Below are 12,334 nucleotides of genomic sequence, written 5' to 3'. Positions count from 1 at the left end.
TAAATGGCCGCAATGGCCAGAGCTGGACCAATCTGAAGCCAGGAGCCAGGAGCTTTTTCTGAGTCTCCCAGGAGGGTGCAGAGGCCCAAGGACTTGGGCCATCTTCCACTGCTTTCCCAGGCCATAGCAGAGAGCTGGATGGGAAGAGGAGCAAAGCCGGGACTAGAGCTGGTGTCCAAATGGATGCCAGCACCACAGGAGGAGGATTAACCTATTGACACCACAGCTCCAGCCCCTTCATTATGTCTTTAAAGGCCCTATAGTAACATGCTGATGGGAGACTTCAAAATTTGAATTTTGGAGAACACAGTTCAGCCCCTAATAGGACATGCAGAGTTTGAGATGCTGGTGGACATTGCATGAGCAAAGGTTGAGGAGAGGATGAGAAGAGGGCAAGCATGTGGTGCAGAGGTTCATTTGGGACACCTATTTCTCATATCCAAGTGCCTGGTTCAAGTCCCTGCTACTCCATTTCTGATCCAGCTTCCTGCTAATATGTACCTTGGGTATCAGTAGGTGATAGCTCAAGTATGTGGATCTCTGTCAACTACATGGGAGACCCAGATGCAGTTCCAGGCTCCAGGCTTCTGTCTGGCCCAGTCCTGGCTGTTGTGGGCATTTGGGGAGTGAACCAGAGATTGAAAGATCCCTCTCTTTTGTGAACCCAAGAGGCTTCCATAACCTTGGTAGCTCATGACAAGAGCCTTGGGTGATCACTGATGTCATAAATAAGAGTGTCAATTGTTAAATCAACAACAGGAGTCTCCTGTGCACTTATTCCCCATGTAGGACCTCTGTCCTTATGTGTTGTACCATGAGAATTAACGGTAAAACTAATCTTCAAACAGTACTTTATACTTTCTGTGTCTGTGTGGGTGCAAACTGTTGAACTCTTTACTCAGTATAGAGTTGATCTTCTGTATATAAAAATAATTAAAAATGAATCTTAATGAAGAATGGGATGGGAGAGGGAGTAGGAGATGGGATGGTTGGCCAGTGGGAGGGTGATTATGGGGGGAAGAATCTCTATAATCCAAAAGTTATACTTTTGAAGTTTATATTTATTAAATAAAAGGTTTTTTTATTAAAAAAAAAGAAAAAATATCCCTGTCTCTCTGAATTTCAAATAAGATGAATAAAAACTAAATAAGTAAAATTCTAAGCTCAAAAAAAAATGAGAAGAGATCACTGTGGGAGTCCGGGTGGTAAAGATAATAATACAATAGTGACAGCTGCTATGTGTTGAGTTGTCCGAGTATTAGCTCTGGGCAGAGCCCTTGTGTGCTTGAAACAATTCTCTAAAAGAGTCATTATTCTTCTTAACCTTGGTTTTAGAGAAGAAAAGGCTGAAGCTTGGAGAGGCCAAGGGGTTTTCTAAAGTTTAAGAGCTCTTAACAGCACAACCAGAATATAAAACTCAAAGACTTGTACTCAGCACTAGGCTGCACCGTCTCCGAGGCAGATTTTGGAGATGTGGCAGGCGTAATGTGTAGGGAAGAGGGGCAGATAAAGAGCAGTGATAAAAGAGAATAATCGAGGTGAGATGGTGGGCCAGAGAGAAAGGTAGTTGTAGAGGCACCACCAACAAGGGCTCATGTGTCAGCAAGAGGAGGAATAAAAATAGGTCTGTGGGCTGGTGCTAGAGAGGCTGCTGGTAACCTTTGTGAGAGCTGCTTTCTGGAGAGTTGGAAGCAGGTGACAGATGGCAGTGGGTGGAAGGGAGAATGGGATGTGAGAAGAGGAGGTGGCAAGCTTTGTCATCATGGCAAGAAGGAGCGAGAGTCATGGTGGAAGGGGATGCGTTATCAAGAGAAGTCTAATTTTAGAATGGACAGGAAGATATTAAAGCATTTTTTGGTAGAAGAGAGCTTCTGATGATGGGAGAGAGGAAATGATTTAATGAGCAAGGCATTGGCAGAGGTAGGGGTGGGAGTGTGGGACCACAGACTGAAAATGGCTTCCAAAAGGAGCGAGGACTCTTCCTTTGTCAGAGAGCGGGATTAATTAAGCACAAGTGATGATTTTTGATGAGCTGGGTTGACTGGCTTGGAACAAGAGAGGAGTTTCATGAATAAACAGAAGTTTCCAAAGAAAGTTAGATAGAAGAATTATGAGTTTTCAAACCATGGCTCTATCAACACAGAGATGGTTCTGTTTTCTCAGTCTATGGCTTGGATCAATCCTAATATACCCAACCAAAAATTATTTGTGGACTTACCTGTGTGTGCAAAGCATTAAAAATTATTGGGAGATTGATTTTACAAAGATTTCCCAACTTGTTTTTATGAGACATTCTAATCTCACCCCTAGTTGTGACAGGAGCAAATGTAGAACATGGATCAGAGTGGGTTAAGTCCTAATCCTGGGCCTTCTCCACATTGTCTTTATAGATGACTGTAATTGTTAGGGTTGGCCAGCGTGATAGCATACAATGAAGGGACTCAGCCTCTAGCAATCTGGCTGGGGCAGTACCAAGAGCCAGTTAACTAGGAAGTAATTTGCTAACGCTACTTGTCAGTCATCTTCATGACTTGATGGAGGATTTGGGGTTTTGAGAAGTAATCAACATTGTCCAGGAAAAGTTTGGGTATGAGTATATTGTACAGAGTGGGAGTGAGCTGGACATAGATGCTCACCTGCTCTATAATCCTCTCCCAGAGGGCCCCAGCAGTCACCGGTGGATTGGACAATGTTCTGTTTTGGTTGCTTGGGCAGTGAGTGCAACTGCTTTCTTCCCAGGGAGTCTTGGGGTGGGGAGAGTAGCTTAAGTGTTTGGGTCTGGTAGGAAGTGGACCCCAAGGCAGTGGAGACAGCGAATGAAGGTTTTGTACCAGCACTGCACAGTCTTGTGGGCCACATCAAAGTCAAAGGGATGTGGATCGACCTTGTCACCGTCTTCCCCAAGGGTGGCAATGGCTCACAGGTATTGTCCTCTCGGAGGATATTTGGGAGTTGGCTTCTTCAATATTCAGAAGTAAATTAGCACCATGGGGCATAACTAAAGAACTCCTGAGTCTGGAGTTCCAACCTGGGAGGCAGCTGAAGCGGGGAGTCCTTGCAGCCGAAACCTGAGCTTGCAGAGGCAGCAGGAAAACACCCTTCCGGCAGCCTCAGGCACTTGTGTGTGTGTGTGTGTTTAAAGATTTATTTATTTGAAAGGCAGATTTACAGAGAGAGAGGGAGAGACAGAAAGAAAGAGACCTTCCAACTGCTGGTTCACTTCCCAAATGGCTCCAATGGCCTGGACTGGGCCCTGTGTTGGTTGCAGTGGTCCAAGCCTGTGGGCCATTTTCAGCTGCTTTCCCAGGCTCATCAGCAGGGAGCTGGGTCAGAAGTGGAGCATCAAGGACTCCAACTGATGCCCATATAGGATACTGGTGTTGCAGGTGGTGTCTTTATCTTCTAGGCCACAACACTGGCTTCAGGCATTTGCTTTAGTGATATCACACCAGGAATTTCCAGAGAATTTGTTGTATAGCTGATAAAGACTCAACATGGTGTCTCTGGGAGACTGAGTGAAGTAGGCAGGTGCCTGGGGAGACACACATGCTCAAAAATAAGACTCTTTAAGGTTTTAAGGAAAACAGGCTCCAAGGTTAAGAGTAAAGCTCTATTTTTTAAGGAATAATAGAATAAGGATAATAGAAACAGTAGGAGATATTGAAGGGAAGTCGAGTGTGTCCCAGTAGTAAGAACATAAAAACACATTGTACACTACAACTGTCCCTCATTGCATAGCAGCCCAGGACTTGAGGTCTGTCAGGATTTGCTGAATGAATGAATGAATCGGCAAATCAAGGTGCATCTCTCTCTTTCTCTGCACAAGAGCACAGGAAGCTGCTTGAATTGATTACTTGGCAGTCAGTTTGAAATGGCTTACATTAAGGATTATGGGGCTAATGTATCTGAAAGACGTGGAAATGAAAATTAAAACCCTAGCACCAATTAATTTAGGGTGGGGTGGAGTATTGACATTGGAAGGAAAATTGCAGCAGAAACCTAGACTCAGGAGAGCTAACAATAATGAATGCAAACCATCTCTGAGTTACCTATCAGTCAAAACAAACAAAGAAAAGCAAAAATGCTGGATTTGTGAGTTGTTTTGAAGAAGCATGTCGCATCATGAGGAGAGAAGTGTGCTGAGTGTGGAGAGACATTTCTTGCCATTTTGGGTCATTATGTGATGAGCATCATAACCACCAGCCAGAAAAAGGGCTATTTCTTAGTGACTCTTAATGAAACCACTGAGCATGATCCGAAGTCCCCTGGATAGGAAGGAATTCTAAAAAGAGCTGGGTAGTAGAGTCTGACCGTGGGAGTCTTATCTTTTGACTTGAAGACCTTACTGGCTATCTTGGTCAGCGTTTCTCCCAGAACCAGGAGGACCCAACGCCATGTGCTAAACAGAGCACAACCAAGGATGTTCATTCCATTCAAATTGGGGCCAGAGGAAAGAGAGGAAGTTGAGTGGCTTAACTGGTATCTCAAAAATACTGCATGTTAAAACAAGTCTGGGTACATGGTGATGCATGGTACATAACAAAATGCCACAAAAATGTTTTTAGGACAGACCCTCCTGGGGCAGCCCACTTTGGACTGCATTTCTAGACCTTGTGATAAAGGTATTTATTCTCTACTGACTCTGGGGATGATTCAATGGAAAACTCTGGAATCCTCCCTCAAGTATGTTATTTACCTCCTTTCTCCAGGAAGGTACATGGTGACAATTCAGAATCGAGGTTCTCAGTGAATGCTTGAAAGTCAGACATTGTCAATTGAGAAAAGGACTCCATCATTCCCTTGTCCTAAGCAGGTAGAAAGAAAAATGAGATTTGGTAGTTAAATGGTTGCAGACTCCCCATGCATGTCTCTACCCTACCATCATGGTTTCTGAGCAAGAATCTCAGTTTCGACAAATACTGGCACACCTGGACATGCCTGGATTGTGAGTTATGGATGCTTCTGAGTTACAGATGCTTCTCTAGTTAAAAAATCTGTGTGATTCAATGAAGGGTTGTGCATTTGCCTGTAATACTCTTTGTTGTCATTTTATCTTCACATTAAAAATAGATCTCTATGTTGAATTACTTTGCGTATTGCCAGGGTAGAAGAGCAGCACCAGGGCTGCAAGTAAGACAGACTTCTACAACAGGGAACAAATCCACTCAGATCCAGGGACATGCAGGCAGCAGACTGAGCTGCTTCATTATGGCGGTGGCAGCACCAGGTTTCTATGAATATTTGGTGCAGAATGTTACTGCTGTCCCTGCCCCAGGCTTGCTGGTGGCAAGATCTTTGTAAAATTTCCCTTCCCATCTCCTGTGGTTTCCCATCACAATCTTGGAATAAAATTCACAATCCTGAGCATGGCCTACAGGGTGTTGTCTACACCCTCTACGACCCCCTCACAGTCTAGGTTGCCCTTCTGCAGCCACAGTGGATAGGGGGCCCTCAGACTGCCAAGTTCATGTCCACATCTGGCTCCGCTCTCCCTTGGAACACTCTTCCCAAGGTCACAAACCTGAATCCTTCACCCTCGGACATCTACTCCTCAGTTTGAATCTTTTCGCTGCAGCCCTGCCTGACGTGTTGTTTCTGTCACTTTGCCAAACCTCTTGTTTTTCTTCAAAACTCTTATCACTGACATCATATAATGTATCTGCAGCATGGTTTGGTTTATTGCCCATCCTTCTCCATCAGAATGTGAACTCCCTGAGGTCAGGGAGTCTTTCTGTTTTGTTCACTCCTGGGTTTCCATGATCTAGAACAGTACCTTGCTGAGAGAATGTGCTTGGTAACTATTTTAGAAGACTTGGTTAATATCTAATATCTTATTTATCTATAAAATGTCAATGGCCCAAAAGAGGCTACTTTCTAAGACAGGTGACTGTGGCTGGTGTCACACGACTAGAAACCACACAGATGTGTTGGGGAGAGGCAAAGCGTGATGAGTTGAAACCCTTTTTAGTCTCCTCCCATGGTAGAAAATTTTGGAGCACCACAGTCTTTGAAGAAAATGCTAGAACTACAACATGGTAGAGTAAATAAATGCCTTAGGAACTGCTTTGCACACTTTGTATCACCAAGAATCTCCTTTAAATTTCTTCTACATTTTTTTTAAAAGATCTTCTTATCAAAATGCTGAACTTCCTCAATAATACATTGATTTTCCTCAATTCGTTAATTAAAGCAGTAGGTAGCTCCCAATGAGAACTGCATATCAAAATAAAATAATCAGGGTATCATGAGACTATGAGATAATTCCTTCCAAAGCAAAGGCAGGGCCTGTGCAGCCTCATCTCCTATAATTAGATGCTCCCCATGGTATACGGTGAGATTGTGAAAATAGCTCAAGGGCCCCCATTAGCATAGAAAGAGCTGGGACTTGCCCAAGATCACATAGCAAGTGACTGGCAACACTGGATCAGAATCCTGGCCTGGGGACCCCAGGTCGGTGCTTGGGAGCATTATGGGTGCTCACATGTTAGGTCTGCCTGAGTTATAGACTTAGAGGTCGATGGTAAAAACAGGTGTTATTTATTAAACATACAGTACATTTGTGCTAGGTGATTTTCTTACATTTGCTCTGATGTCCAAATAACCTTCATAATGGTATCATGATCTGCGTTTTGCCAAAGAAGAGGCCCAGAGAGGTGGAATAACTAGTGAAGGCCTCACTGCCAGTGAGCAGCGGAGTCAGGCGTTTCACCCAGGGTTTCCTTCTTCAAAGTCGTCAGATCTTCCTCACCTATTGCTGCCACCGTATCCAGAGCCAGGGCCTTGCAAGTGACTCATCCATTGGGAAATTGTGGCCCAGAGTGGTGGTCATTTCCAATTTTGATAATGGAACACTTCCCCCAAGTTGGTAGGTGACAAAACACACTGTCTCTTTAATTTAATGTTTATTAGACTCTGGGCTGGGGAGGAGACAATGGCAGGAAGATTGTCCAGAAAGGTAGGTGGGTGGGGACTTCACAGCAGGGAGATATCTCAAACCCTTTCCATAGCCACTCAAGCCCCCTAATTTTCCACTGCGCCTTGGCCTCCTTCCTTAGGTCATGCTCATCTTATACACAAACTATATATTATTTGCATTACCGGGACCTGAGAGCCTTTCTCTCCGGGAATCACATTTTTCCTGGCCATTTTGGAGGACTATAGACTCTGGGGGCACTGGCAGATGGGGAGCCTCTCAAGCAGCGGTCACAAATGTTTAGAAGCTGCAAAGGTCACGTCTGCTGCCTCATGAATATTTGGTTTCTGATAATGGACTTGTGACAAACACCTATCATTTGAATGCTAATTACAATGATTTCTATTTCATCCTCATTGGCTGTCTTATGAGATGATGTTCCAGAAAGTCCCTGGTGGGTGAGAATCATGTCTGGCATGGGGCCGTTAAAAGGAAAACAGTACACTTTGTTCTTTTGGCGACCTCCCATGCAACTGACAAATCTGCTGCGCTGGAGAAGCTTTGTTTAAGTAAGGAATACGGAATGATTCAGTTCATGTGACAGTCTAGCTATGATATTTCCAAGATGGGCTGGGAGAGGCCTGACCTCTTTTCTTTACAGAAGGAAAGTGGAGCCTGGTGGGAAAATCATGAACTTGCGAAACTCAGAGACCCGGGTTTTTAACACCAGTGGCATCTTTGATTTTATTATTATCGTTGCTGTAAGTAGTGATAATCACAACACTAACAGTACCATTTAGTGCTGGCCAGATTCGTGGAGTTTTTGTGGTGATTTCTGTTTCACTATGGAGGGGACTGAAGCTTACAGAGTGGACCAGTAAGGGTCCCGGCAGGAATCGGAATTGGATTCAGATGGGTCCAATAAGGAGCGTTTAAGAACAAGCACCTGCAGAGGCAGGGCAGCGGTAAAGGGCATCAACAAGAGGGCACCTGGGGTTGGCAGCTTTGGCAAACCCAGGGCTGAAGGGTGGAGGGAGGACACAGAGGGTGCTGGTGGGGGGCAGAGCCTGCCTGGCAGGAGCTGGCAGCACAGGGGAGTGCTACAGTGGCCAGAGCTGTGCACCAAGTCAGCGAGAACCGAGAACCAGCCAAGAAACACCTCCACGGGCTCTCTTTTGTCGCTACTGTGATCTGCAGGTGCTGCTTGTTAACTAATGTAAAGAACAGCCAGAGGCTGCGGGAGCCTGCTGCGGCTTTGCAGATCAACTGTCCAGGCACAGGTAACTTCGAGAACGAGAAAGGACACAGGATTTACACTCTGCAGGGTGGACCCCAGCGGAAATTCAACTTGGATGATGCCACCCACATTGAGGGGGACCACAGGGTGTAAGTCACACAATGGTGCTTTCTGGAGAGGACACGCAGTTCCCAAGCAGGTTTGGAAATGGTTTAAGAGAACAGGGAGAGGATGCAGGCTGGCGGGAGGGTTCCCAGGCACCTTTAAACAGTCTGGTTGGCACCCAGCAAGGAGCGCCCAGGCTTCCTCTTCAGTTCACAGAGGAAGGAGAAGAGGGAGGAGTGAGTCCCGAAAGTTGTCAGCGGTCAGACTTCAAAACTGGCAAGGCAGCCAATGAGACGAAGCAGCGGAGGGAAGTTCAGTGCAGGGCCCCAGAGCAAGCAGCCACCAAGTGGCAGAGCTGGGTTTTCAGCCTTTGGCCAGAACTCATGCCTTTAACGATCAGATTAACTGACGCTGTGACCGTGGGCAAATTCCTGAACTGCCCTGAGCCTTGGTTTTCTCATCGGCGAAATGGAGAGAATGACTCTGGGTCTGATGGCCGGCAGGTGCTGGGTGTTGGTGGCGGTTATCATTGTCACCCGTTCGTTTCCGCGGAGATTGTTATGTTGGTATTATTTCCTCTTCCCATCTTGCCTTTCTCTGCCATGGCTTCGGGAAGCCTGGCGCTCTAGATTGGACTCCCATTTCCTCATGGAGCATACCCTTAGTCACCAAGCTACTCCCTGTTTCTCCAGTGTTGGAAAAAGCTCATCTGATTCAGCAGACAAGTTTAACACCTGTCTCTCAGAAGGAAGGCAGCAAAACTTTCACTCACTCAGGTGCCTCAGGGGTGTGACGGGGAAGCTGAGAAGTGATAGCGGCCTCTCTCCCTCTGTCCTTGGCCATCAGCTTGACTTTCTAAGACACTAAGTGAGACAGGCAATTTTTCCCCCAGTGACTAGAGCTCTAGTGGTTCTAGAATATTCTATTCTTTACTATCACTCAAGCTCACCTAACCCATGGGCTAAGAGGTGTTTTGCACTTGGTCTCTGCTTCCTCTGCTGAATTAAAACAAACACGTTAGCAACTATTTTTTAACAATTTATTTGTTTGCATGAGAGGCAGAGAGAAACAGATGGAGCTCCCTAGTGCTGACTCACTCTCCAAGTGTCTCTAATGGACACAGATAGGCCTGGAGCAAACACTCGAGTCAGGAACTCAATCCAGGTCTCCCAGGTGGCTAACAGGGATCCAGCTACCTGGTCCATCACCACTGATGGCAAGGGTCTGCATTGGCAGGTTGCTGGAGTTAAGAGCTAGAGCCAGGAATCAAACTCAGGTACTCCAGTATGAGGTATGGGCATCTTCACTGGTCTTAACCATTAACACCAGTACTCTTGGTCCCTAAAGACTGAGTTTTGACATACTGGCATACCAAATAAGCCACTAGTGGTTTATGTATTTTTCTTTTAAAAAAATAAGAGGCCAATAAAGTTATAATAAGAAGAAATATTTCTGATAGAGTTTTGCTGGCAGCCACCTTTTCACGTGTGGGAACTAAAATCACTTCTGAAAAATCCCAGGTCCCCAGACTTCATGTGGACAAATGATCAATTAATTGATGCCATCAACCTACAGCCTGGGGCTAGGCGAGTACCAGCCGAGAGCTGTTAGGCAGAGAAGCCCATCAGAAAACAGTAACAGGAACTTCCACGGGAATTTGAAAAAACCTTTACTGGAAAGAAAATCCTGGCCGTGTGTCCTTCAGCCAGCAGTTCCTTTTGGGAAGAAAACAGATGCTACCCTGGCTAAGTAAAAGGCACACCACAAGTCCTTCTCGTCCTGCTTTTAAAGCCAGAAAGCGCCATCCGTTGCAGGCCAGAACAAGACAGGTGGCGTCCATTAGAATTGGAAATGAGGTGCAGAGATAATGGACTGTGGGATCCACCATGCCAGCCTCGAGGGAGTGGCTCCCTGGCAGAGGGCTTATTGTTCTTCCCTTTTAATGAGGAGGCGCCATAAAATGTACAGCTCCTCATGCCACTTTGATTCTCTAAATTTTATTAATTGTTCTTTTGTGCATTCTCTTTTGCACAATTTGTTTTTGATGAACCACAAGTGTTCACTATAACTGGACTGGGCTGCCTCTTACAGAGATCTGGGCTTTCTGGGAAGTGACATGGGAGGAAGAGGTTCTGTGTGAGATGATTCCCAAAGCATCTGGAAAGTTCCAGGTCACCTCCTTGGCACAGGCCATCAGCGTATGGGTGTCTTCAGAGACGGGGAAGGTGGAACAGGAGTTTATGGGTAAAGAACATGATAGACGCTTTGACCATGGCTGGGTTGGAAAAGGTTGAATTGTGTGGCAGATTGAGGGGATGTGGGCGCTCTGTCTCGCCATCCACCCCACCCCTTCAGTGCCTACTCTTTCTTTCTCTTTCATCATAGCATGACACCCTGGCAGCCCCTCACTGCTCTATCTCCTAGGCTTTTTGCTTCATACACAGTAGAACTGGGAGAGTTGGGGGTTGAAGGACAAGACCCATATGTCATGGTTGCCCCCTTTTACAATGCTTCCCATATCCAGATAGCCAACCTCCCAATAGCAACTTCCTGCCTCTCGTGGCTCAGTTAGGGGATCTTAAATTGAAGGAAAGCTTTGAGTTCAGGCCTCAATCTCTCTTAATGGTGTGGAATGTTTTCCAACTCACATCATGGCAACGTTGTACTAGCATTTTCACAACATCTGTGCTTGTAACCAAAGCAGGGTGGATAGGATTTCAGTCATCATCAAATAGCTGATGTGGGAACTGTCTAGGTGATGGTGATGGACAGGAGCTGACAAAGAGGTGCAGGTACTAAGTAGACATTCCCAACCTTGATGGGTCAGTTGGAGGGGTACACAAAGGCTGCAGGCACCTATCTCTATGAGTTTCTTTGAATGGGGAGACAAAGAAAGGAAAAAAAAGGAGAGAAGCTGCAGTGGGGAGACAGAAGGGAACCTACAGGGGAACTCTAGGGCCTTGGTACTCAAGGTGTGGTGCTGGGGCCAGCGATGTGAACATCACCAGAGAAAACACAGGCCTGCCCAAGAACTCGTGGAGGGGGATCCGCATCTTCACACAATCCCCATGCTTCATGTGCGCAAGTTGACATTTGGGAAGTGCTGCCCTGGGGCATCCAAAGAGTAAAACAAGATGTGGCCTAACCCACGTCTGCCTGGGACACTGTCCCACGGTAAGACACAGAGCCTGGAGACATTTCTTGTTGAGGGAGAAGGAGCAGTTAGAACTCAATCCTCAGGTGACTTTTAGATGATGGAAACCAATGAAAGGGGCTGAGAGAGAAAAGTATGCAAGAATTACTTGATGCTAAACGTGAGATATGCTGGGAGGTCTCAAAAATAATACTGCAGCTGGGAGAAGGCTGTGGATCCTGTGTGACACCCTAGCCCTCTTTGACTTAGTGCTGTCAAGAGGACCACTTGGGGCCGGTGTGATGGAAGGGCCTCGGGAAGCCTCAGATTTGTGTGCTGCCGCAAAGATGGGCACTGTAAGGAAAGGATGTAGGCAGTGGGACACTCTGTAGCCCATGATATGTGTTAACACTGATATAGAAACCCAAGATTAGAAGGAAATGTGCCTCAGTTTGTCTCTGTGCAATTTCATCTTTTACCTTTTTACATTTTTGTACCTGACAAGCTTTCTACAGCAGAGACAACATAAGTGGTAGTGAAAATCCAGCAAAATGTAAATAGTGCCTCTTTTGCCTGGGAGTGACGTGGAATTCTCCCCTTTTCTTCTTTTGTGTCTGTACTGCCTAGAGCCTGTCTGTGAGCTGATAATGCCTTTGTAACTAGAAGGAAAACAGCAAGCAGCATGGGATGCGGAAGCAGAAGACCTGTGTTCTGGACGGACCCTGCTCTGATGGGTGTGTGCTCCATGCTCCTGTACACTTGCTCAGCCTCTCCTGTTCCTGCGGAAGTGGGGTGCTGCCACAGACCTGTGTGGAGGACAAGTAAGTACCACACAGACAGCAGCGCACTGGTAAGTACCACACAGATTTTAGTCCCAAAGCTAGCTTGCAGACACTGTGAGAGTCCCTTCTCCAGAGCTCTTCCCCCTCCTCTCCTTGGCTCACCT

The sequence above is a fragment of the Lepus europaeus genome, chromosome 15 (genome assembly GCF_033115175.1).
Source record: "Lepus europaeus isolate LE1 chromosome 15, mLepTim1.pri, whole genome shotgun sequence".
In the NCBI taxonomy this organism is placed as follows: domain Eukaryota; kingdom Metazoa; phylum Chordata; class Mammalia; order Lagomorpha; family Leporidae; genus Lepus; species Lepus europaeus.
The sequence above is the reverse complement of the archived record's forward strand: the minus strand, read 5'-3'. Positions refer to the sequence as shown.